Raw genomic sequence first — 27,981 nt, 5'->3', positions numbered from 1 at the left:
AAGATGAACAAACTCAAAGCATCACCATGTTTTCCTAAAGGGTATGCAATATATTTTAAAATGCTTTCTGATGTTCTAGATATACTACACTTGCATAAAAACAGGATTAAAAAAGTAAAGGATACTCTGACTGTTCCAAAGAGATGCATTACTTTACAGTGAAAGCCCACTAAAATCAAAGGCTTCCTGCTTTCCAACAGAAAAGGACATTACATGTCGGCATTATATTTTTATATTCATTAACCATGACAAAATGGTCAACACATTTATCAGAACTGAAACTAGAACAGCAGTACCTGACTTATCAAAGTGTAAGGTAAAACAAATATCAATCTCCGTACATCAGTAATAATAGCATTTATGTACTTCTAGAAAGTATCATTAATTTTCTACAAGCACGTGGAAAATCTTGACGCAATACTGTGAAGAGAAAAGATGCAAAAGTACTAAATATGCCAATTTTCTTAGGCTTGTTGATCAGTTTGGCTATTTGCTCCAAATATCCAGAGCTGAACAATGTGTGGTAAAATAAAGTGTTGAAAAAACTAAGTAATAGCAGAAGAGTAATACCATTACACTGCACAGACGGAATATGATGAAGTATTTATTTTTATTTATTTATTTTGCATTTGTTTACTGGGAAGGTCCGACTGGATATATGTCCATTTTCAGCGGAGGCCTGGGGAGAAAAGCTCCAGTTTGAAAGGTACAGTTACATAAAGTAACATAACATTTTATTCTAAAATATTCTGAAAAAAAACCAACCTTACTGAATCAATATTTGATTGGTGGCAGGTCTATGGGAAGCCAGAAGAATTTTTTGTACAGGGGAAGGTACATTATTCTGCCTGATGACTAAAAGAATTGCAGGAAACAAGCTGTGAGCTTGAGAGTGCATAGGTCGGGATGTATCATTCCCTGTGGGCGAGACAGTAGGTCTGGAACTGGGTCCACAATCCATGGACAGTGAGTCAAGTGAGGCCATAGAAAGGGGAACCAAACTTGCCAGGGCCAGAAAGGGGCAATGAGTATCACTTTGCTTCGCAACCTTTGGGCTTTCTTCAGAAAGAGTGGAATGAGGGGAAAAGGGGGAAGGGATAAAGGAGACCCGAGGGCAATCAAGAAGGACAGCATGTCTCGGGGAGTCCTCTTGAGGGGGAATTAGGGCAAAGTAGCTGCTTCACTTGTTCATTGGGGAAGCAAAGAGACTGCAGCAAGGCTGGCTCCATCAGCAAAAGATTTCCTTTGTCACTTTGGGATTGAGAGACCACTCATGAGGCAGTAGAATGTATCTGCTCAGCTTGTCTGCTATCACATTGGAGCTCCCCGGGATATGCATTGCCACAAGCCAGTAGTTGGAAGATACCGCTGACTGCTACACTCGGAGAGCTTCCCGGCAAAGGGGGTAGGATTTGATTCCACCCTGTTTGTTGATTCCACCCATACCAATGACATGTTGTCTGATTTGATCGCAACTGTCCCTGGAGGAAAAGCAGATTGAAAGGTTTGCAATACTAAGAGCACTGCTCTCATTTCCAGGACATTGATGTACAAACTGGCCACTTGTAGGGACTAAGTGCCTAGAACTGTTCTTCCGAAATAATGACCCCCACCCCATCTGGGAGGCATCCGTGGTCACTATGGCCTTGGGCTGAGGGAGAAGAAAGGGATGGCCCATTAGGATTTCTTCTGACTGTATCCACCAAGATAGATCCTTTTTGCAATGATCTGTTACTAACATTGGATGAGTCATCGGATGAGTTAAAATGGACCATTGGGAAGCCAGAAGGCATTGAAGTATTCTCATGTGAAATCCCGCCAAGGGAGCTAAGGTGATGGCCGCTGCCATATATCCTGAGGCTTGAAGGACAAGTAGAGTGGGCACTCTGTTTTTTGATAAAATGAGCTGTTCTTGAGACTTTATCTTTTGCAGCCTGAGAACAGGTAGAGAAGCTACACACAAAACTGTATTGAGGCTGGCTCCTATGAATTCTAGGTCTTGAGTAGGAGACAATTGTGACGTTTCTTTGTTGACTGTTATGCCCAAAACATTGAATAAGTGAATGATGAAGTCTGTGGCTTGAAGCAGTAGATGCCTGGTTGGGGAGGTAAGGAGTCAGTCATCTAGGTAAGGAAACACCCGGAATCCGTGTAGTCTCATGTGGGCTGTGATTGCTGCTATGCATTTGGTCAACACTTTGGGTGCTGTGGTGAGGCCAAAGGGCAGCACTCTCAACTAGCTAAAACTGGAGATACCTTTTTGAGCATCTGTCCATCTTTATGTGGTAATACGTGTCTTGAAGGTCTATAAAACACATCCGATCATTTTCCCCTAGGAAGGGGAGAATAGATTGTACTGTGATCATCCAGAATTTTGTTTGCTGAACAAACTTGTTCAGAAGGCTACAGTCCAGAATTGGTCTGCAGTGCCCTGTCTTCTTTGGCACTAAAAAGTACCTTGAGTAAAATCCGGATCCTACCTGATCTGGTGGGACTTCTTTGATGATTCTTTTTTCTAGCAGCTTTTGAACCTCTGTGGTTGCTTGAACCCTCTGATTGGGTGGAACATTGGGGATTTTTGTCAATGATCTTGGGAAAAGGGTGAAGGGATATGATAGCTTCTAGTAATGATTCACTGCACCCAAGTATTGGAGGTTATTTGTTTCCAGGCTGTCAAGTGCAGTGACAGTCTTCCCCCAGAGGTAAGCAATTGGGCCTCCTTTCAGGAGTGCTGGCAGGGTTGTGAAGAGAAGGGGTCTCTAGAGTCCTGGTTTGATGGGCCACCTATACTGTGGGGTTGGCATCTTCCATTTGAGCTCCCCCCTCTGTCCCAAGGGGAGCTATCACCACGTGTGTCCTGGAAAGGCCATTGGAACTTCTTGAACCATGTCTTTCCACTCCTCTGATTCCTGGAATAGTATCACTGAGGAGAAGAAAAATGAATGTCCAAAGTAGACAGGGTCTTTCCATCCTTTTCACACCTGGCTAGTGTATCCTTTACTTTGAAGCCGAACAAAGATGATCGGTCAAAAGGAGCATTGACGAAGGAAGACTTGAAGAGCTCTGCAAATTCACAGAAGCACATCCACGAGTGGAGCTTTATGGCAATGTCTGAACCCTCTGCTCTGGTCTTAACATTGGCTGTGTGTGCAATGAGCTGCATGGACGAATTTGATATAGACTCCAGGGAGGCCACTGGCCAGCTCAGAGGTGACCTTATCCTGCACCTTGTCAGACAATGTTCCCACAAGAGTGTCCAATAACTCCTTAATCAGATCTCTCTGGAGTCTAGTAAAATGTGCCATGAAGTTCAAAGACCTGAGTGCGAAGGACGATGAAGGACAGACTGGCTTTCCAAATCTATCCATCATCCTAGACTCCCGGTTAGGAGGACAGACAGTAGGACTCTCATCAATGAGTTCCTTCTTGGTGGCAGTCACCATCACCATGGCATCTACCGCTAAACCCTTAGCCCAAGTACTGGTGGTCTTCAGGAGCTGATAAAATTTTGTCTGTTCTCCGGGGAATAGGCTGTACAGAGTCAGGGGCCTTCCAACCTCGCTGGGTGATCAGCTTAATAAGATAGTCAGTGGATGGGGTCACCCAGGAAGTAGATAGCCATGCACCAAAAGCTTGCAAGTACACGGATTCTTCTGAGGTATGGCCTTGGGGCTTCCAATTACCCCTCTGCTTGAGGATCTCCAGGATGTCTCCAAAGGAGACATCTTCAGGGGGCAATCGGGGGAACCTTCCCCTTCATCAAAATCCATGTCCTCAGTGACAGACTCCTCAGGGGAATCCAAGTGCTTCCTCTTGCACATCTTCTTACAGAGTGGTTTCTCAGTGGGAATCTCTGAGGAAGACTCTGAAAAACAGGGGCCCTGTGCAGGGGTAACTTGAAGTTTCGGTGCTCACTGTCCTGTCGTGGAGATTGGTGGCAGCTCTGGACCAGATCAACGGGCATATTGCACTCTGATGCAGAAGGGACCATCTGAGAGTCTGCTGAGGCTAAAGCTTTCTCCACAACCTGGAAGGCAGGACCCAATGCAGGGGGATGGGAGCCTGGAACTGAGAAAGACAACCTCGGAACTGAGGTCATACCCCACTCTGAGAGTCCACCCTCTGAAGCAGGAGCTGGGGAAGGACTCAACTGTCAAAACCCCGAGAGCCTATGACAGCTCTGAATAAGAAGCAGGAGCTGATCCAAGACCTCCGGAACTGACAGCTGAGTCACAGCCCTGAGAACCTGTCAGTCCCAAAGGAAATGAAGATGTCACAGCAATGTCTGGTGCTGAGGTAGGAATACCTAAAGGTGCCGAAAGAGCTGGTACCAAGAGAATCAAAATGCTGGACTCCAAAGCTCCGGTGGAAGTCAGAGGAGGAGATACTGAAGGAGACCTTGGAGAAAATACCCCAACACCAGAAGGGAGAGGGGTCTGAGAATGGGCAGGGATATCTCTGGCTGCCAACAGCTGATCCACCAATCTCACTATGTCTACCTCAGAGACAGACTCCTGAAGGATTGAACAGATAACCCTGAAGCAGACTCTGGCCTTTCCAGAAAGTGTCTAGGAAGATGGCCCACAAAGAGGTCTGCAGAAGGGGAGTACCTTGTTTTGGGAAAATAAAGCAGTTCAGGTTTCTGCACCGAAGATGGGGGAAGAGTATGCTGAGGTGCAGCTGGAGAAGTAAGCACCGAGCCAGAAACCAAAGATGCCAGTGCTGATGCTGGTGCCAAAGGCATCATAGTTACAGGAGTCAGTGCTGGTTCTTGTAGTTTCAGTACCTTGGCTTTTCATTCCAATGAGACAGTAGGAATCAGAGTCTTATGCTTCTTGGCCACTGGTGTCAAGGGGGAAACTGGCACTGAGTGGCTCTTCTTTTTGGCAGGATCTGAATTTGGGGGGAGAAACAGACCTGGACAGAGCTTCACTGAAAGAAGATTTTAACATGCCTGTTAAAATAAGCTTGATACAATGTTCGACTAAAGCCCTGTTACTAAAGGCCTGGCAGATGTTACAGTTTTGATCAAGATGTGAAGCACCTAAACAATAAACACACAAAAGATGCCCGTCAGAGTTGGGTGTTTTTCTACCACAATCTTGGCAATGTTTAAACCCTGAAGTGCCTTTATGTTTCTCTGCCATTATAAGACACTAAAAATAACCAAAAAACAAAATATCTAAATAGTTGCACACACCACACATTCACCAGAGATAGACAGAAAGGTCTGCCACTGATGGTAGTGAAAAGGAATACCACAATGATACAGAAAAAAAAAGAAAAAGTGCCAAGAATGGTACTAAGAAATACTGAAAGGGTAAGAAAAAGGGGCGAGGGAGTTACCAACAATGGTAACAAAGATTACAAAAGGTGGTGGATAGATATGACACACGCAGACAAAGAAAATAAATAGAACAATAATAATGACTAAAAAGGGGTAGAACACTTAAGATAATAGCACTAATTAGACAAATATAAAGAACTTAGCTGAGAGCAATGGCTGACATGTCTTGCTGACAGAGCAACAAACAAGATCTGGGGTAATGGAGAGAGGGGTATTGTGGGTAGAGTCTTAGCTTGAGAGTTTTTTGGCTGGCACAAGCTGTATAAAGGCCGAGCCGGTTCTGAGTCCCATTCAGCAAAAATGAATGAAGATTGACAACATCAGATCTACTGCTTTGGAGCTTAAAATGTTTTTGGAGAAATAATCAGCTTTCAGCAGGTAATATTATTTATAAGCACAGACTGGAATTTAATTTGCAGCAATGAAGATGTATCTGGGAGGACTAGAAGGGAAATTTATGAAAATATTTTGTACGAAAGATGTGAAATCATTAATAGGAACTTTGAGAGAATTTACATATTATTTTCTAAGGTACAATAAGTGGGCTAAACTTGACAGAAATTCTGTTTCACAGGAACATGTCCATTTAATTGAGAACCTTGATACAAATCCAATAACTACTTCTTATCATGCACCAATAATTTCTAAGATAAAAATGTAGGGTAATGAAATAATTATGAGACACTGGTGCTTTCCTACCTACCTGATTAAAATGGAGGAAGTTTAGAAATGAGCTGTGGAAATTATCTGGGAGTTATTAGGGAAGACAGAAGTTGCAGCTAGTGAGTTGGATAAAATGAAAGGAGTTTAAAAAGAAATAAAAAAGCAATCTGGTTGAGAAGTAACAATAATTATTTAGAGGGGCTGACAAAGGTTAAAGTATTACAAAATAAGGGGAATCTCACAAACAAGAACAGGCACAATTGAAGAGTGTTATAGAGAAAATAATAAAGCACTTGGATAATAAGCAACTTTTTTTGATAATAACTATAGAGCACAAACACTTTTGGCACAATGGCATAGGCAGCAGAAAGTATAAAGGATTGCCGCAAAACTTAGGAAGCCTATAGCAAGAAAAATAACCAAAGATCCTGTAGTAAAACTGGAAATATTTCGGAAATTTTATAAAAATCTGTATAAAACAGACAATTGAGGAAATCAGAAAAAGCACAGATGGAAGTATTTATGGAAGACTTAAATATGCCAAGGTCTGATGTAGATGAAGTTCAACAACTAACAGTTAAGATAGGAGGAGAGGAGATAAAAATGGTGATATATAGCCAATCTACAGGAAAGTGTCTTTGAATAGGTAGTATTTCAGTGGAAGCTTGGAAGTAAGTGATCTGGAAGGTTTTCTTTAACAGTATTTTAAAAGGAGGGGAGGCACCAACATCCTGGAAAAAAGCTGTGATGGCTGTAATACCCAGAGGTGGTAAAAACCCATATGATCCAGCTTCATATGGGCCCATTTAAATTTTAAACCATGATTATAAAGTGTTTATGTCTACAATCGCTAAGTGGATGCCAAATCTGATGCTGTAAATGACAGATATGGACCAATGTGGTTTGTGGAGGGGAGGCAAACATTTGACAACATTAACAAATGAATGATGATCTACAGTGACATAGAATGTAAGAAAATACCGCTGTTATTGGTGCTGCGGTAGTGTTGTCGCCTCACAGTTAGATGTTGCCCGTTTGATTCTCAGTTACAACATCTTCTGTTTGGCGACATGCGTGAATGGGTGTTCCTTCGGTGAAGGTTGTGCATTAGGCCTGGCAAGCCAGCATGTAAAAATCTACTGCCAATCATTAGCGGACCGGAGTTCCGCTGTGGCGGCCCCTAACCGGGAAAAGCCAAAAGACACAAACAAACTGCTGTTATTGATGGGACTTGATGCAGAGAAAGCATTCAACACAGTAAGCAGGGACTTTAGGGCAATGAAAGCATTTGCATTCCCTGATAAGGATACTTACAAGGATAAATGAGGGATTGGAGGCAAACATCAAAGTGTGAGGGTTCCTCTCTGATAAGTTGTGTCTCAACAGAAGAACCAAGCAGCGATGCCCTCTTTCCCTTTGCAATTTGCATTACATTTAGAACCACTGGTACAGAAAATAAGGGACTTAGAAATTCAAGGAGATAATTGGTATGGTATAAAAGCTGGCATTATTTGCAGATGATATTATTTTATACCTGATGGAACCAGAAAAAGACATCTCAGTGTTGTGGATTATTGTGAGACAGTTCCAGTTTTTGGGGGGGATTTAAAATTAATGATGATAAAACAAAGTCTATATCTATATGCTATGTACCCACACATGAATTGGTCTAGCAATATCATTGATTATGGGGACATTATGTTGTTGTTTGTCTTTCGGCTTTTCTCGGTTAGGGGTCGCCACAGCTGAACTGCGGTCAGCTAATGATTGGCAGTAGATTTTCATGAACGCAGAGGTGCCAGCTCGACGTTCAACCAAGGCACGCCCATTTACGCATGTCTTTCGAACACCCACCCAACCGGGGGGAGGACATGCAGACTCCACACAGAAGGCACTCCCCGCACTCCAGCTGAGAATCGAATGGGAGAACCTCTTGCTGTGAGGCAACAACACTACTGCTGATAAAATGAAGTATTTAGGAGTATGGATTAAAAAGGATTTGGTTATGGAAGCTAAGGATATGTGGGAATACACTAAACAAAAGATAATAACAAAAAAACTGAGAAACTGAAAGCTCTTGCCTATGGATATAAATAGCAAGATACAAGCAGTAAAAATGTTTTCAGTCCCTTTAGCTTTATGCACAGGTCTATGTCATATAATCAAATGTTCAACTTCGCAAACCTGCATTCACTGATCCAAAAACAACGAATGTTCACTTCAGTGAATTTCTAAAACAGGGAATGGCATTAGTTGGCAAACATTGTTACCAACAGACAAACTGCAGTATGTCAAACCCGGCCTGGTGGGGGCTGTGCCCCCACACCCCCTCAAATATATATACCAACTCCAAGATCACACTACAATGCGTAAAAGGGCAAATTTCCTTATGCTGGCCAACTAATGCCATTCCCCATTTTAGAAATTCCCTGAAGTTCATATTCGCTGAAGTGCACATTCGCTGTTTTCAGCTCGATGAATGGAGGTTCACAAAGCTGAATGCTCGAATATATCACACAGACCCTTTATACACATGTCAGGCATATTTTTTTATCAACCAGAGGAGAAGTTGTGTATAGTAATTAATAAAGAGTTGGAGGATTTTATTTGGGAGGAGTAAAGGGCAAGCATCAAGTGGGATAAGTTGATCCTTCCAGTAGTAGGAGGAGGTTTAGGATTATCTGATTTGAAGGTATATTTTAGAGCTGCACAGTTAAGGCTCTTACACATAATGCAAGCAGAAAGCTACAATTCAAAGTGGAAAGGGATGATGATGAAGCAGGGAGGTAATTCAAGAAATAAGGAAAGAACTGGATTTTGGAAGTAGATTTTCAGAGTATAATGAGTTGGGAGACTTTAAAAGTTTCCTGCAGAGTACTCAGTCAGGAATACAGGGCAAGCAAATGGGTATTTCTAAGGAAATTATTGCCTTCCTTATGAAGGACTGATATCAGAGTATAGGAAAGAATACAGTGGGGGTCTTAAGTGAAAGACCAACACTGTTAGAGTTTTTATTAGAGGCTAGAACAGAAGCTGCTGTTAAAAGAGGGATAATTAGTAGGGCATATAAAATACTGCATGATAACTACAGTAGTCAATCAGAAGAGGTTAGAAAGGACTGGGTACAGAGACAGGATAAGCAATTCACAAATAAACAATGGGAGGTTATATATTTGGCTCCCAAATATGCAACAAAGTCTAAAAGATTTAGAATTTTTGCTTGGCAGTGTTTGCATAGGTATTTTTGTACACCCCAAGCAGATTCCAAAGAAATTATCCTCAGGTAGATTGCAAATGTTGGAGGTGTAATGGGGAAGAAAGAGGTAAATGGGAACATCATTTTTGGAAGTGTAATGAGTTGGCAGACATTAAAAATTCCCTGCAGACTACTCTGTCAGAAATACAGGGTGAGCAAACTAGAGTAACTAAGGAAATGTTTTTTTTTTTGTAGCTGGGATACAGGATATGAATTGCCTAGACTTAGTAAGGCCTTGTTTAATTCTGCTGTGTGCCAAAAAAAAAAAAAAAAAATGCTAGAAAATAGAAATCAAAAGCTAAACCAACTATATTTGAAATAGTGAATAATGTAACAGTGATAAAAAACAGAAAGTGGAATCTTTAGAACATAAACTCTACAACAGAAGGAAAAAAAACTGTTGCAGAAAAGGGTGAATTCCCAAGACTGGAAAAACTCTCTTGTTAGCCTCAGCAAAAAACTGAAATCCATCATCAAATCCCCTAAAGCGATAAAGCGAGCTATGAAAAAAAATAGCTGCAGATTCTAAAGACAACCACAAGGCATTCTATAGTTATGTCAAGAATCTACATCTGCTAAGAGTTGCAGCACAATGGCAATACATGTACAGAACCAACTGATATCGCCAACATATTGGCCGACAGCTTCAGTGCGTACTTTGCCCCCCCTTTCACCCCCTAAAGGGCCTATCACAATACCTGAGGAATGCCAAGTCCCTATTATTACAGCTATACAGGTAAAAAAACGTACTGTCCAAAGCCAAGAATACAGCTTCCACGGGACCGGATTAATATCCCTGGCTGTGTTCTACATGAATTACAAAGTGAACTGGCACCACACCCGAGTACCCTGTTCAATTCACAGCCTCTTTTCAGGCTTTGTTTCTACAGAATGGTGCACTGCTATGGTCATCCCACTCCACAAAGAGGGAGTGACTACAGACCCTGGGAACTACCACCCCATTACTCTGACGAGTCTGATATGTAAGGCTATGGAGCACATCATCATGGACCTTATAAATAAGGACATAGGGAATCTCCAAACTCTGGACCCCACCAAGTTTGGGTTTGTGAAAGGTAGATCATGCCTACTAAACTTGATAGACGTCTTTGAGTCTGTCACCAGAGCTGTGGATGAGGGCAAGGTAGTTCACACAGCCTACCTAGATCTTGCCAAGACCTTCAACGCCATCCCTCACTCAGGAATCATAGATAGACTCACTAAACTAGGCATAAACCCCTATGTCATAAGATGGGTTGCCAACTGGGTCACTGACAGAACCCACACTGTGAAAGTAGCGGACTCCAAATCTGACTACCGACCAGTTACAAGTAGTGTCCCACAGGGATCGGCCCTAGGTCCTTTCCTGTTTGGCATCTACTTCTCTGAAATTCAAGTGAACACAAAGGGACTCTGGCTGACTAAGTTCACAGATGATTGTAAACTGGGAGCCATTATTGATTTTTCAACTGATGTAGACATTCTACAAAAAGGCCTCACTCACACCAATGACTGGTGCCAGAACCACGGCCTTAAGCTCAATGCCAAAAAGTGCATTGTCATTCCCTTTGGGAAAACTTCAGTGCCCATGTACTACCACATAGGCGGTAGTTGACAGCAACCTCTCCTTTGATAACCACATTGCCACTGTAGTCAGAAAGTCATTCTATGTGGCACACCTCATTACAAAAGTTTTCTCATCCAGGAAGAAAGAGGTCATAATCCCCCTCTACTCGTCCCTCATTACACCTATTATAGAATACAACGCCCCACTTGGTATGTACCTCACTAGACACCTACAACAACTGGAAAGCCCACAAAAATACCTCACTAAGAGGATCTTAGGCCTTAGACACATGCCCTATACGAACAGACTAAAAAAAACTCCAGCAATACTCTGTCTCTTATCACCTACTTAGATGCGATCTCTGTTTGACCTACAAAGCCATGTCTGATCCAGAGCTGCTAGATATGCTACACCTAGAGAAATCCCAATCTCTCCGTGCCACACTCTCCAGGGACCTAAACCTCATTACCACAATAAACAAAACATGCTGGAGGGACAGGTTCCTAACCCAGAGACTTCCCATACTCAGGAACAAACTTCCCATTCACGTCAAGTAGAGCACTTCACTGGCCCTCGTTAAGAGAAATCTTGATGAGTGGATGGGCAATAGAAAGTTCACCCTGGGGATCACTTCAGTGGCCTTACTTGACAGGGGCACTGGGAACTAACTTTGGGTGGCATGATGCCAGGGAATCTTCTTGGGCTAGGTTTATATAGGCTCCACCTATGAACCTATGATAGGAGAAAATTACATAAAAAAATGGAAATTGTGGGAACAATATATGCAGAATAATGTTTTGAAGGAGAAATGAGGTTTAGGAGAAGGCAAGAATTGAATAATTTATGTAATGTTACTTATATTACAGGACATATAACAATATATATGCTGTGGTTTACTATCATAATCTCGAAGGCAAAATCTTTTGCCACCTAAACAAAAAACGAAAATCCAAAAACTTAAAACAAAATCTAGCCAGTATGTTGAACATCGTAAACATGACATTTGACATTCAGCATACCAGACTTCTGGTTTTGAAAGTCCGTACGTCTTTTTATGTTTTAGTAGGGGGGCAAGCCCCCCTATGACCCCCCCCCCACACACACACACACAACCTCCCGCAAATTATATATACAAACTCCAAGATCACAGTACAGTGAGGAAAGGGGTAACTTCCCTGATCCTCACTGTACCACGATCTCCATTCACAATGCTGAACTCATAATAACGAATCAAACTTTACGTTCATTATTATGAAGTTATATTACTCCAGTTCAGCACTGTGCAACTTTGAAAACTGCCTTTCGCCCACACTACTTTCAAACTCGAGCCTTTGCAATTTTGATTGTAAGCCATGTGCTGTACAATGTTTGTAAGTGTGAACTTGTTAATATGGTTTGATTACTTTTAATAAATGTAAGTTTGCTTATGTCACAAGTGATAATGAAATAAAGGTGTTAAAAAATTGTTTAAGAAGCCATATAGCACAGGTCCATAATGCTGCCTTCCAAATAGTAATGGCACTCCTTTGCCCAAACTCGGGACCATTTTCTCTTGGAAGAATAAGCCTGCCAATTAGCGGACTTTGTGGCAGCTTCTTTCTCCTCTGAAACCATCATCAGAAAGTACAGTGGAAAAAGAAGATCCACGTCATCAACCAAGCACTGAAGCGAAGCCAGCAGTTCCTCCATTTACAGTAGACATATTCTGCTATGAATGAGATAGTTCCTTTAACAGTAGAAGATCTACACTCCTGTTAGCTGCCAATGGTGCCAAGAATGACTTTTGATCTCTTTTTTCCCCTGAACTCAGCATGAAACATAATAAGCAGAAATGCAGGAAATGGGTACAGAGCTGTACTCACCCACTAAGAGATTCTGTACCTGATTATTTTTACAAAAATCTCAGAAAAGTACATTTATGTGTTTGCACTTAAATCACCTAACTTTTTTCTGCATTTTTACTGACTTCTGCATTTTCTCAGTTATTCTGTTTGGCCAGGCTGGACAGAGTGGTAGTTAATCTAAGTGAGACCTGGGCTGACTGTTGTATATGCTAGGTAACTGGGTGCACTTTAGCATCAGATTTCACTTGTTTTTCATAGGTTCTGTTTTCTTGTTTACTATTTACTGTGCTGAGTGCAGTACCTTGGTGGTACTAGTTCCACAGCTGGTAGTGCCTTCAGTTAAGATCCTTCTCTTATATACCGTTAACTGAAGTCTGCCTTCCTCTAAACCCTGAGAGTTAGACAGTCACTTCTGCTCTGTGTAAACAGCTCATGCTTACCTGTGCGGGCTTCATGTTTCCTGCACTTGTCTGCACAACCCAGTTGCCATCTGGGCTTATCTGCATGGACAGGCATGTGAAACATCACCAATCAAACAGACCTCTCTCTCTAAATACTCCCATAGCAGCTCTTCATTTCCCTCACTAACTCTCAGTACACATCTTCTCTGGCCAACATTGGGAGAAAGCTTACTGCCACATGCTCACTAAAAACAAACTTGTGCTGAACTCAAGGTACTCGGTCTGTCAGAGGTATAAATAGGCATCTCTCTCAATCAGTTACACATGATCACTGCCTTAGCCCCACTCACAACTATGAAATATCCCCAGACTTTCAACACAAAACTGTCATACACTGAGGTTGTTAAAAAAAAAAATTACCCAAGCATCCTTGGACTCCTAGGTCTAGGCACCACTCAAAGCCCAAAAACCTACATCCTGTACAAAACCCTTCATCAACAGAACAAAATCAGCATACAAAACACTCTAACACAACTACAGAAAGGGTTATTTACCTAGCAAAGTGAAACCCTTAAGGCAGCAGAGACAAGTCAGTATAGCTGGCGACGTCCTGGTATTAGCTGACACTGCAGACACACAGCTGCACCACTTACCAGGCTAAGCTAAGACAGGGTGATGGTTAGCTGCCTCTCAAGTGCCCCAATCTGCAATTTTGCTAGGGCTCTCAAGGGCCTTTAACCTAGGTGCTCATGTGACCTGGTCATTGTGCACAGGGGAGTGAATTCTCTTGGATCACATCAAGACGGACATGGTGGGGTTCTCTGAAAATACATTAGATCTTGCAGACAAATTAGCCTTCAGGAGTATCATATCATCATCAAGAATGATGCCACAATTAATACAAAATTAACCACTGGCTTAACGACTGCTGTTATTCAAGAATGGCCCAATATATATAATATATATATATATATATATATATATGTGTGTGTGTATATATATATATATATATATATATATATATAAAACGACTGCTGTTATTTAAGAATGGCCCAATATATATATATCAAAATGCAACTGCTGCAGAAATATAAATCACAGGAAAAGTTTATTCACCTCAGCTAAAAAAGCATTCAAGGAGTTAGAATGGGTTCAAATTTTGCTAGAAAGAGATTTGTTGAAATGGAAGAAAATGAAGGAGGAGGTCATAAAGATTTATTCTGAATTAAATGGACATCTTAAGTCTTCACATTTTGACACTGTCCTTTTAGAAATAAAAGAAAACATTTAAGTCTTATGAGAAGGACTTAATTGATCATAAAAAAGATAAGCTGAAACGTGATTTACATGATTACAACAATGACAGGGCATTTCTATGGAAACAGAAATCAAATCCCAGGACATCATCATACCCTAGGGAAGGTTCTAAAATGCCTTCTAAGGTTTCCTTCATTTTTTGGAAGACACGGAAGTAATTACAGATTGTGATAGTGAAGAAGAATCTTATTCGCCATTACCATCAGCACAAGACCTTGAAATACATCAGCAACAGTTTTGGAAAAATTTGAATAAAGGACAACAAATTAATCAGAAGAAAAGAAGCAGAAATAATTGGGGACAATATTAAGGAGAAGAATGGTCTAATGGTGATTTAAAAAAAACAAAATTGCAATGATACATACAATCTGAATGTACGTTCTTTAGTGGTTATTTTTCTGGCTGTGAGTTACCTGAACAGATTTTAACTGTTTTAAATCTTGATTTAAAGTTTATACTTACAGTGCTGCATCATTTTCATGTTTTTAGATGTGAATTATTTAGACTAAAATTACACTTACTGATTTTTTTTTAACAAACAACATTTAGAATGGGATATTAATGAATTAGACAGTAGTGCTGAAACTTTGTTTTTTTCCTGCATCTCTGATGAAATGATTTGAATAATTCACAATGTAATGTTTACTGTAAATTAGATACTGAAGGGGTGAAGTGTAATAGTATGTTTATACCACTATTTACAAATTAAGGTATATAAAGTTATGTTACAGCTTTTAGTTATTCCTCAGAAATCTTGTCTGAACATTTTACTGAAACTGAATGTTTGGTAAAATATAATTTGTCTAAAAACCATTGGATAGGTTTAAATGATTTACGGAACAATTGCGAATTAAATATAAAACCTGCAGATAAATTGAATAAAACTGTATTGCTTAATTATGTTCAATATTTAGATATGTGTTATACCCATTTGAGTGATTCTGTGGTTTATGAAAAATGTGATGTAGAAGTATATCATGAATCCATAAAAGAGTACTTTCTTTTATTGGATTAAAGTTTTTGTTTGGGGTATTTCTTTAAAGAAGATACTGCGAAAAAAAATGAACCCTAATAAGTCTGAAGTGGCCACTTTTTATTGTCTTCCTAAGATATATAAGGGGGTAGAAAAATTAAGTGATTGCCCTGCAGTGTCAACACAAAAGTACTTCTTACATAATTTGGGGGTGGTTTTGCATGAGCATTTAACTCATTTTGTGAAAAAAAAAGTCCTTCTTTTATTAAAGATATGCAGGATTTTTTTACATAAAACTAAAGAAATAAAATGGGATGAAGATATATATTGGTTGACCATAGATGTAAAAAGCTTATATACTAACATTCAACACATACATGGTATACAGGCAGTGTATTATTTTGGGGGGGGGGGGGAATAATCCACTGTCTAATTATATTATTGAATTATTGTCATTTTGTCTTAAAAATATATATTTTTTTACTTTCAATAATGAACTTTTTCATCAAATTAAAGGTGCGGCAATGGGGACACCTTTTGCTCCCATGTATACCAACATTACAATGGCCCTATTTGAACTGGAATATGTCAACGAGTCCCCTTCAAATGGTCAAACTTTTTAAAGCTCGACTTTGATATGGCCAGGACCATATGATTGAACTTTTAAACGTTTGAACGGTCTGAATGGGCATCTCCATTGAGTGCAGAATGGGAAGATTCCCCTTTACCACAATGTAGTGCGATCTCGGAGTTGGTATGTTTAAATAGCGGGGGGTGTGAGGGTGCAGGGGGGCTTAGTTTTTTTCACATTGCTGAACATTCAAATGTTTGATCATATGGTCTCGGCCATATGAAAGTCGAACATTTGGATGTTCGATTATGTGAAGTAGACCCATATCCACATATGTTTTTTTAAGAATCGTGTCATTCAATATTATCGCTACATTGATGATTTAAATTTTGTTTGTAGAGGAGGGGGGTGAGTTAACTCAGGAGTTTATTCAAGATCTTCAGGTTAATAGATTTGGTTTCAATTTTGATGATATACAAATGGGTAAACAGGTATCATTCTTGGACTTAGATCTAGTTAGCTCAGAGGGTGGTTATATCTGGACTTCGGTACATAGAAAGTTGAATGAGGACAGTATATTTTTACATGGCACTAGTTGTCACCCCCTCACATTATTTCAGCACTACCTTACAGTGAATTCTTAAGATTAAACACATTATGTAATCAAGATGAAACATTTTTGAAAGAAGCATATAAAATGGAAAGAATGTTTGTTAATAGGGGCTATGAAAAAAGAGAAAATAAGGTGCTTATTAAAGAGAGTCCTAGATAAATGTAAGGGGAGTCCATAGGAATTTAAAAATATGGAAGAAAATATAAGACAGAATAATGCAGGGCCTATGTTTATGTGGGATGGCAGAAAGTTTCCCTGCCTGAAGGAAAAAGGGAAAACTAAAAGTAAGGACATTTATTTTGTTATGACCTATAATATACTGAGTGAACAGCTCAATGACTCAAGATATTATTGGCTAATTTTACTGAGAAATAAGGAACTTTCATGTAGAATTAAAATGTATCCCCAAATTTCTTATAAAAGAGGACGTAACATAGCAGGTATGGTGCTACATAGTAAATTTATCCTCCTGATTAGCAGATTTAGTAGGCATGTTTATTTACAAGAGGCACATTTGAGTGTTGCAAATGCTCTATATGTAAAAATGTTGTTAATACATTTTCTGTTATCAATAGTGCTACAGTTTATCCAACAGAAGAATTTATATGCAATACTGAGGGTGTAACTTATGCCATCAAATTTCCTTGTAAATTATTTTATATAGGACAGACTCACAGAATGTTCAAAATGAGATTTCAGGAACACATTAGAGATGTAAAAATGAAAGGATGGAAAGGCCACTTGGTGTGCATTTTAAAAAGTTCCATAATAGTGATTCAACTGGCCTAAGAGGCTGTATCTTGGAACAAATATCAGTGGGGATAGGGGAAAATATGGAACTTAAGGATAAATTGCTACATAAAGAAACTGCATACATACTGAAATATAACACATTGGTACCTATGGGGTTAAACAATGAGTGCAGTGGGAAATACATGATTGATTAGTTATTCTAGTATGATGTTAATTGACGCTTGTGCTGATATGTATATAAACTGAGGCAACACATCTTGTTTTTACTCCTTGAAGGCATATTTAGCCAAGGCGCTAGAGGTGAATAAACTTTTCCTGTGATTTCTACTTCTATGGCAGATGTATTTTGGCTTATTGGTTCAATCTGTGTGTAGTTTTGCCAATATATATATCAACCTGGGAGGAGATGACTGAAAACTCTTAACTGCTTTACTAGGGATGGACTGCACATCTCTCTTCACAACATCAGTAGTTTGGCTAAGACTTTATCTTATCCCTTACTGCCTTTTTTAGGCAAGGTCTGTCACCTCAAATTACCTACGGAGACGAAAATCAATACTACATAAAGGTAGCACTGCTTGATGCTAGAAGCATTAACAGGATGTTGCACTCCTTACAGGCATTCCTAATTCTTGAAAATATAGTTATGTATATAGTTACCGAAACATGGTTTCAGAATAGTGATAGGATCCCTGTACTGCAGGGTTTCAATGCCTACTGCACTTTTAGACCCAGCACTGAAACTGAGAGAGCTAATGGAGAGGGCATGTTAGTCTTCCTAAGAAGTCAATTCACCTCCAGACTCCTAAGGCAGGATAATGACCTTCAACTCCTTCATGTCCTTCCCACAGTGAATAAAACTTTGTATCACATCATAGCAGACTACTGAAGCCCCTCTATGTCAAATGTATTCCATAATTCATACTTAAACATATAATTCATAACTAAACAAACTGGCCACACCCCTAACTTTCCAGAACAAATTAGCATGCTCATGCCACCCCCTATGATCAATTCTTAACAAGTCCTGAGTGCTCTCTCTCTCTCTTTCCTAAGTCGAAACATTAGTTCCATGAGTCCTGATAATGTGCCATGTTGCCTCCATGTAAACACCAGACACTGTCTTGTAGACTTAATACTAAGTCTGTAAAGTATTGTAAATTATCAACCTCTCCACTGGATTCATGGTACAGGTACTGAGAACTGTTGTAGTCATTACACTCCACAACAGAGAAGTCTACTACTGACCCTGGAGACTACAGATCCACAAGCCTAACCAGTGCTACCTTTAAAGCAATGTAACACATCATTATGGAACTTATTGAGAAGAATACAGGCAGACTACAAGCCTTGGAATCAAGCCATTTTGGGTTTGTTAAAGCAGATCGTGCCTTCTGAACTTGGTGAACTTGTTTGAACAAGGTCACTAACGTATTAGATGCAGACAATTTGGTTCACATTACCTATCTGGACCTGTAAGGCCTTTGATACTATTCCACATGCTGGCATTATCAAGATGCTAATCAAACTAAATGTAAACTCCTGTGTTACCTGCTGGATAGCAAACTGGGTTACTGACAGAATACAAACTATTAGTGCTGGTGGTACACTCTCATTGAAAAGACTAGTTATCATTGGTGTCCCCAATGATGGTTCATAGGATCATTTCTTTTCGGTACTTATTTCTCCAATTTCAAGGCTGGCACCAAAGGCCTGTAGCTGACAGAGTTTGCAGACTACTGCAAATTCTGACAGCCATTAACTCCTCATCTAACTTCCATATTTTGCAGGTGAACAAAACACTTACCAACAAATGGTGCCTGGATCATGGCATTAAACTAAATGCCAAGAAATGCAGCATTGCCCCCCTTTGGCAAACAAAGGTTCTTATTCACCTACCACACAGATGATAGCATTTTAAATGATGACTCATTCATCACCTGCTCACTTTCATTGATAATAAACTAAACTTTGATCACCATATATCCACTATCATTTAGAAATCCTTCTGTCTGGCCAGAATGATCACCATGGGTATATTTTCAAGGCCCATAACAGAGCATAATTCCCCCTTTGGTATGTACATGTATAAGCATATGATTCAGCACAAAGACAATGACCATGACTTTCTTCAGCTACACTAATTGACTCAAAGCAATCTCGCTATTTTCAGTCTCCTCCAGACTCCCGAGAGACAACCTCTGTCTGGCCTACAGAACCTCAAAAGACCCAGTCCTATGTAACCTCCTGTACATCCACAAAACACACAACAACCTAAGCATCCACTCAAGACATCTAACTTTCCAACAAAATATAATTAGGACCTGCTGATGAGATAGATATTTCTCCCAGATAACAGGCTTACTTTGGATGTAAATCAAAGTGGCCCCATCATGAATGGATGGGCAATCGTAAATAAATCCAAGATCTGGATTCTCAAGCCCCCACTGAAAGGGGTCAAATTTGGGTATTAAATACATCCTGATTCTGCCTCTCAAGTTCTCAATGAATTTGGTTGCAAAGGGGTATTAATCATTCACATCTGTGCATAACTGGGATTTGTGATCTTGCATCAGGCTGCAAATGTTTACCCAGATCAATAGCCTAGTATTAATCCATGAACCTATGATATTATGAAACTATGGGAACCTCTTGGTTCGGCATCTCAAGTCCTCACTGAATTTGGTTGTAACGGGGTATTAATCATTCATGTCTGTCATAATTGGGATTGGTGATCTTGCATCAGACTGCAAATATTCACCCAGATCAATAGCCTAGTATTAATCCATGACCCTACGAAATTATGAAACTACAGGAAACTCTGATACCACAGGAGACAGACTGCATTCCCTGTTAAGCCCCTTTGTCTGCTACAGGAAAGGGGGAGGACTGTCTTCTCTTAGTTGAAAAAGAGATCAATCTCCAGAATGTCCCACTTTCAGAAAACTCTGAACAGTAATGGCCTCTGTATCAGAAGTTCCAGATGAAATTTTGACACTCATCTCAGAGCATTTGCCAACTAGTTCACTTCCTTAGAGACATGGACTACTGAAAGAAGGAATGCTTGATGACCATCTCTGAACTTAAAGTGGTTTATGTAGGACACGCTTTCCAGGAGAGACAATACCTACTGTACCACAAGTACCTAGGTGGGTATTTCAGCATGCAAACAAAGCATCTGTCATCAAGATCTGTGAAGGGTGCAGCTACAGAAAGGGAAGATCCAAGGCGCTCTCCTCCAAAAAAAAAAAAAAAAAGGAAGCCAATCTGGTGGTCTCCTGCCATAAACTAACTATACAACAGAAGGATGAAACTGTTGCAAAAAATAGGAAAATCCCAGGATGCAAAAAAACTCCCTTACCAGCCTCAGTAAGAAGCTGAGATCCCTCATAAATCCTCCAAAGCTAGTTACGAAAATAAAATTGCCAAAGATTCCAAAGACAACCACAAGGCATTCTATAGTTGTGTCAAGAATCTAAATGGCAATGCTCAGATCTGCTCTGAGGTACAACAGAATGGCATTAAATATACTGATCCCAAGGATATTGCCAATATATTGGCAGATTGATTTAGTGCAAACTTCACCCCCCTCTCACCCCCTAAAGGGCCCATCTCAATACCAAAAGATTGCCAAATTCCAGTAATTATGGCCACACAGGTAGAAACTGCACTCTCCAAAGCTAAGAATACAGCATCCATGGGACCAGACGACATCCCAGGCTGTGTACTACATGAACTACAAAATGAACTGGCACCTCACCTAAGTGTCATGTTTAATCATAGCCTCACCTCAGGCTTCTTGCCCACTGAGTGGTGCACAGCTACAGTTATCCCACTCCACAAGGAGGGATCCACCTTGGATCCTGGGAACTACCGTCCCATCAGTCTGACAAGCCTGATCTGCAAGGGCATGGAACGCATTATCATGGAACTTATAAACAAAGACATTGACAACCTTCAAACACTGGCCCCCACCCAGTTTGGGTTCGTGAAGGGCCGATCATGTCTCCTGAACCTGACTGCTGTCTTTGAATCAGACTCCAGAGCTGTGGACGAGGGTAAGGCGGTCCACACAGACTATCTGGACCTTGCCAAGGCCTTCGACACCATCCCCCACTCTGGAATCATAGATAAGCTTACTAAGCTGGGCATAAATCCCTACGTCACTCCATGGGTTGCCAACTGGCTTACTGACAGAACCTAGACTGTAAAAGTAGCAGACTCCAAATCCAGCTCTAGACAAGTGACAAGTGGAGTACCTCAGGGTTCAGTCCTGGGACCACTCTTGTTTGGCATCTACTTCTCTGAAGTACAGGCCAACACTAAGGGACTCTGGCTAACAAAGTTCGCAGATGACTGCAAACTGGGAGCCATTATTGAATCCCAAATGATGTGGATATTCTACAAAAGGGCCTTACAGAAACAGATGCTTGGTGCCAGAGCCATGGGCTCAAGCTTAATGCCAAGAAATGTATAGTTATCCCCTATGGGAAAAACCATGTACCCATGAATTACCACATAGGTGGCAGTACACTAAACACTGAAAGTGTGATGAGAGACTTAGGGACACAGGTAGACAGTGGTCTCACCTTCAATAACCACATTGCCACAACAGTCAGGAAATCCTTCTATGTGGCACACCTCATCACTAAGGGTTTTTCATCCAGAAAAAAGGAAGTCATTGTCCCACTGTACTCATCCCTTATTAGACCCATTATAGAGTACAACGCCCCATTTGGTATGTACCTCACAAGACATCTGCAACAGTTGGAAAGGCCACAGAAGTACCTCACTAAAAGAATTACAGGCCTAAAGCAGATGCCCTATGCTGACCGTCTAAAAAAAACTCCAGCTATACTCTGTGGCATATCGTCTACTCAGAGGCGATCTCTGCTTAACATACAGGGCCATGTCAAACCCTGAGCTGTTGGACATGCCCCACTTAAAAAAATCCCAATCCCTCAGAGCCACACGCTCCAGGGATCTAAACCTTGTAATCATAATGAACAAAACATGCTGGAGGGATAAGTTCCTGATCCACAGGCTCCCCATACTCTGGAATAGACTGCTCATACATGTCAAGCAGAGCACCTCCTTGGCCCTCTTCAAAAAGAACCTTGACGATTGTGTGGGAGATAGGAAATTCGCCCCAGGGATCACGTCAGTCGCCCTGCTAGACATGGGTCTAGGGAAGTAAATATTGTGGGAAGAAATATCCAGGGAATTGTTATGGCTAGGCTTGTATAGGCCCTAGGGCCGAAAGCCTAGTACCAACCTATGAACCTATGCTGGACCTTAGTGGTGTTGCCCACCACTCCAAGGCCAAGCAACAAAGATTCAGTTTCCAGCATCAGATCTGAGAACACTTGCTGGCTCAGGAGTCACCATCATGTCATAGTACACTATAAAACCCGCAGCCTTATGTGTGCATATCACACCATAACAACTGTGTCTGCTATCAAGACCAGACGGTGAGAAGGTACAGGACAGTCTGAGCCTGGACCATGCAATGATCCTCTCCCTATAACCTCCTGAACCATCTCCAAGAGCAGGAATGAACAATAGTCAGGTATGCACAAATGTATCCTGTTGAGGGTTTGTGTGTGTGTGTGTGTGTGTGTTAGGAGGCTGCAAAATAACATATACCACACAGGTATTAGATGGGAAGAAACAGACAAAGTGCAATGTTTTTAAGATAATTTGGTTAATTCCTGAAGTATGACTCACACAGTTTTTATCTATTTTATGAGTAAATAATCAGTTGTAGATGTGCACATGCAAGATGGATATAATACAGATATTAAACTAAAATTTAAAAAACTTAGTACCTATTAATGAATTTACTATGGCTTTTACTACATGGCAACAAAACCAGTAGCACAGTGTAAAGACAGCAAAAGATTCACAACTTGACATTGATATTTCAGAGACAAGGATGAAATAGACCGGCTTTGCAGATAAAACTGACTTTGGCAATTAATCTGAACAGTGCTCCTCCAAGTTTTTCAGTAACCTTAATAAATCACATGACAGTCAGAAAATGACATGATTTTAAACATTAACCAAAATAGACCAGCATAATTGTGTTAGATATCTAAACAGAGTCTTAGTTTATGGATATTCATATAGTTTTGTACTACCAGACAATGTATACATACAAATGATAAAAACTGAATATATATGTTTATACACACACACACACACACACACATATATATATATATATATATATATATATATATATATATATACACACACACACACACACATACATTCATATATAGGCACAAACACAGACTATACAAACATACACGCGTATATGCATATAAAATCTAATTATAAAAATGCATAAGAATAGAGAGGAAACTAAATACTGCTGCCATCTAGTGGATTAGTGGAAAAATGTAAAATCACTTAGGATATTAAATGGGTAAAGCAAACAGTCTCATACATGCCTATTTACTAAACTAAACAGTTATCCAGAACACCTGTCTTAGACCTCCTGTATCTCTACAAATCTAATATCTCCTCCTATACTAGAACCAGGGAGCCAAATCAAATCTTTGCAAACAGATAAATAAAACATGTTGTTGTGTCTTTCGGCTTTTCCCGGCTAGGGGTCGCCACAGCGGAACTCCGGTCCGCTAATGATTGGCAGTAGATTTTTCCATGCCAAGTTGCCGGCCCTGACGAACAACCTTCAATGAAGGTGCGCCCATTCACGCATGTCTCCACCCAGAAGACGCTCTAGCTGAGAATCGAGCAGGACAATGTCTTACTGTGAGGCAACAACGCTAACGCAGCACCACCATCGTAGATAAATAAAACATAGTGCACAAATAAGTTTCTAACCCAGCATCTCCCAAACCCCTGGAATAAAACTCCTTTGTAATGTTAAGCAGCATGACTGCCTATTTTTCTTTAAGCATTATTTAGATGACTGGATATGTAGCCACAAATTTACTATGGAACTGATTGGTATGGTCTAGCTGGAGAACAGAGATACAACTAGAGGGGAGGGTACTGGCAAGACATGAATGGTCACATGAATGAATGGCCTTCAAATATCTATGAAATCTACAAGTATAAATGCTCATCCAAAACAAGTGAATTTCTAAGTATCATTCTAATAGAGGGGCTTCTTCTTCTTCTTTCAGCTTTTCCCGGTTACGGATCGCCACAGCGGATCACCCGTCCGCTCATGATTGACAGTGGAGTTTTACGGTGTCGAGTTGCCAGCCCGGCGAACAACCTTCCACAGAAGGCACACACACACATGCACTCACACCTAGGGCCAATTTAGAGTGTCCAATCCACCTACAGCATGTCTTTGGGATGTGGGAGGAAACTGGAGCACCCAGAGGAAACCCACACGACCACAGGGAGAACATGCAGACTCCGCACAGAAGGAGGGGCTTCTAGGTCCCCATATTAATAATCTGAATAAATGTACAATACAGTATTTGTCTTTTATATAAAATGACCAAATTCCATCCTTGTAAAAACAATGTGCACATAATATCTTGAAAAAGATGAAAACACTTAGTTTCAAAATGGATTGGGAAACATATATTTTACTTAAACAATTGAACTTATAAAACATTATTTACACCAGGGGAAAACAATGCTTCTCTGCAGTTTTTATGTTTGTCATGTAGAAGAAATTTATCTAATTTTCTGTAAATACACCTATCTATACCAGGGATGTAGGATGTTATAATATGGGTCTAAAAAGAGCATGGCCATTTTTTTTTTGGTATCTATTGACAGTTGTTCTCTAATCCTGACCCTGAATAGTGTCCAATATGTAAAGGTACATACATACACATACAGTATTCTAAATATACAATCCAATCAGTGCTGCAAGTGATAAAACAGCCTATATCGTGGCACCTGTGTGTATTCTTGGTAGCAACATTTTTAATCAACACTGCACTTGTCTATTTTTATTTGTACTCCAGGTGCACCCCCACCCTGGGCTGAGACTGAAAATCATTATTTGTAATCAGTGCTCCACCAAGGTTAAAAAACGCAAAATACAAAAAAAAAATGCCATGAACTCCCCAACCCATGCAATCCTCTTATTTATTGTGGTCTACCTTCTGAGGTGGACATGTACCCGATGTCTCTGCATGCACTGCCATATCAATATCCCTTAGTTGCTTTTGTGCTAGTGTCCTATTATAGCTGCCCACTGCACTGATGTCCTGCACTACTCCTTACCACACCTGGTCCTAGAAAGCCTTGCTCTATTACCCTTGTTCACAAAGTGAATGATATGTGTATGTGTAGGGTCTGCAATACCCTCGTTGGTGAAAATTTCCATCCATTACAACTCTCATGAGCCACTGAGAAGACATGCACACCTGTGGAATATGTTAAGTGTGTGTATGTGTATGCATGTGTGCATAGTATGTGTGTGTGGGTGTGCTCAACTGTCCTTGACTGATCCATATCTATCTGTAATGCCCCCCCCCCCAATTTCGTAGCCAAGCACATGTCTGCTGTCATTCTGTGACCATTTCCACCCTGTCTTATATCCAGAGAAGCAACGGGTATGTTATCATTGCCTACCTTCCTGTATCTCTTTGCTGATAACTGGTAGTGCTATGCACATCTTGTGCCACTCCCCAAAATTTATTTGCACAGCCTTGCCATGACATATTTACAGGGGCCACTGTGTCTCCTGTAGAACATCTTGCATTTTGTGCAAAAAGACCACAGTGCAGGCCCTCCCCCAAAGGTGTTCATTTACTGCTCATGCCCTTATGCTGTGGTCCCTGTCACAGTGAGCAACCCGTAACTGGGCATTTACCTGCCGTGCCTTTATTTTATGCCAGCTTCCCCACATCTACTGGTGCCTCTGTCTCACTTGCTGCCAGCCACCATGAGTGATCAGAAAACGGTGAAGACATGCATTGTCAGGCATCTTGTCTTACTTCAGTATAACTAAGTCAAAGTTCAATGCCTTCTCCAGTTATATTCATGACTTGCTGGTCTTAATGTGATCTTCTGCAAATGGGCAATTGTGCTAATGAGGGGAATTTACCTCAACTGGCTCTAAATTGTGACCATAACGCACTGCATTATAACAAACGAGCAGCATTAGCATGCTTGTCCCTTCCCATCCTGGGGCATGTTTGTGCATACAGTCTGCAAAACCCATACTAACACAAATCTGTGCTACTGATACCTTTTCTAGTGCATCACTACTGCAGAACTATGCATATCACATGATATCAAATGTGCAGCCATACACACAAAGCTACCATTTGTTTCCTCGTGAAAATCAGTAAAGTGTACATGACCTCTTCAGGTGCTAGTTTCAGTATGGATCTTGCCTGGTGTGAATCGAGGAGCAGAATTTTTCCATATCTGCTGTACAGGAACTATAAGTAGCATTTGGTAGGGCATTATGGTAGCCCATTATATTAAGTGGATGTCTGGTAGTACCTTGGTAGGGTGGTGAGTGATGTCATTGGCATCAGCTTTGTACCACCCTGATCTAGTTCACCAGTGGAAGGAAAAGGCAAGGGACAGTGTGCCATCCTTTTACTATATGTACTTTATATTTGTAATTTTGCCATGTGTCTATTGACTTCACTCCTTATAACAGGCTCACAGAGTACTGGTGTCTCCCTACCCTCTTTTGCAATCTGATGAGCATAACTTCAACAAGGCAGCCTGTCTCATTAGAGCCAAAAGCCTGGGTTGGTGGCGGAGTATGAATACTATGTCCATGACTGAATGAGCAATTACAATTCTATCTGCAATATACATCTGTATTAATGTGTTGAGGAACAGCAGTGGGCATCAGGGTCTATGTCAGCTGATGCATCTGCTGTTGGGTCACCAGCAGTCACCAGGCCTGACTCTTATCAGAGAATGGAGATCACCCTAAAGAAGGTGAACTTGAAGGTTTGATGATGGCTTCTATGGTGACTCCCTTTCTGTAAGGTGGCAGAGAGCCCTCTTCTGAGAAGGGCCTGAAGATGTCCTCCATGGTCCCACTGCATCAGGTGTGGAAGCTGGTTGTGTCCAAGATGTGCCAGCAGTAGAACACTTACAGCAGTACCACAGAGCACATCTTGGCACAGTTAGTACAATTAAGCAACTAGTTGCCCTGACCAACTGACCACCACATGTTGAGCTTGCCCCATGTGATGCTTGGGTGGGCTTTCATCTAGGCTAGTCAGACAGCCACCCAGTCCCCTGCCAAATCACCCCAGCACCAGCTGTCCTCCCTTCACTGTTGTCTCCACCTTATCTGTCCATACCACCACTGTCTCTCTACTTCTGCATTTAATGGTTGTTTGTCTGGCTAATACCTCCTCTACTCCTTCTAGCCTTCTCAGACAAGCTTGTTATTAACTTCCTTATCTAACCATTCTTTTCAAAATACTTAAAATGTGCACCCCCCAAAATGCTCTTCTATCATTTCTTATGGTTACTCTTCTGTTTGTTTTCCTGCTAGCTATTCCCCCTTTTTCTACCTATAATATATCCCTTTTTCTCCCCACTTATATGGTGAACTGTGTTAACACTTTGCTGTGATGGCTCTCTCTGGCTTGCCTGTAGAGCCCAAGATGCTAGTAGGAGATGGTTTGTTGTACGTGTGCATGCATACTGCTGATGTCTGACTTTTAGTTCTTGTCACATTGGTCTCATGACTAATG

At 40.8% G+C, this 27,981-nt stretch overlaps 1 protein-coding gene across 1 annotated transcript in view; it reads right to left on the bottom strand.

The window, feature by feature from the left end:
• The window catches only part of EYA4 (EYA transcriptional coactivator and phosphatase 4), a 3,122,134-nt gene that overhangs the window by 894,450 nt on the left and 2,199,703 nt on the right, over nucleotides 1-27,981 (bottom strand). The window lies entirely within an intron of this gene.

This window comes from Protopterus annectens, chromosome 1.part1, assembly GCF_019279795.1.
Source record: "Protopterus annectens isolate FY-2018-M chromosome 1.part1, PAN1.0, whole genome shotgun sequence".
NCBI lineage: Eukaryota > Metazoa > Chordata > Ceratodontiformes > Protopteridae > Protopterus > Protopterus annectens.
Note: the sequence above shows the minus strand (reverse complement) of the source record. Positions and strands in the feature narration are given on the sequence as shown.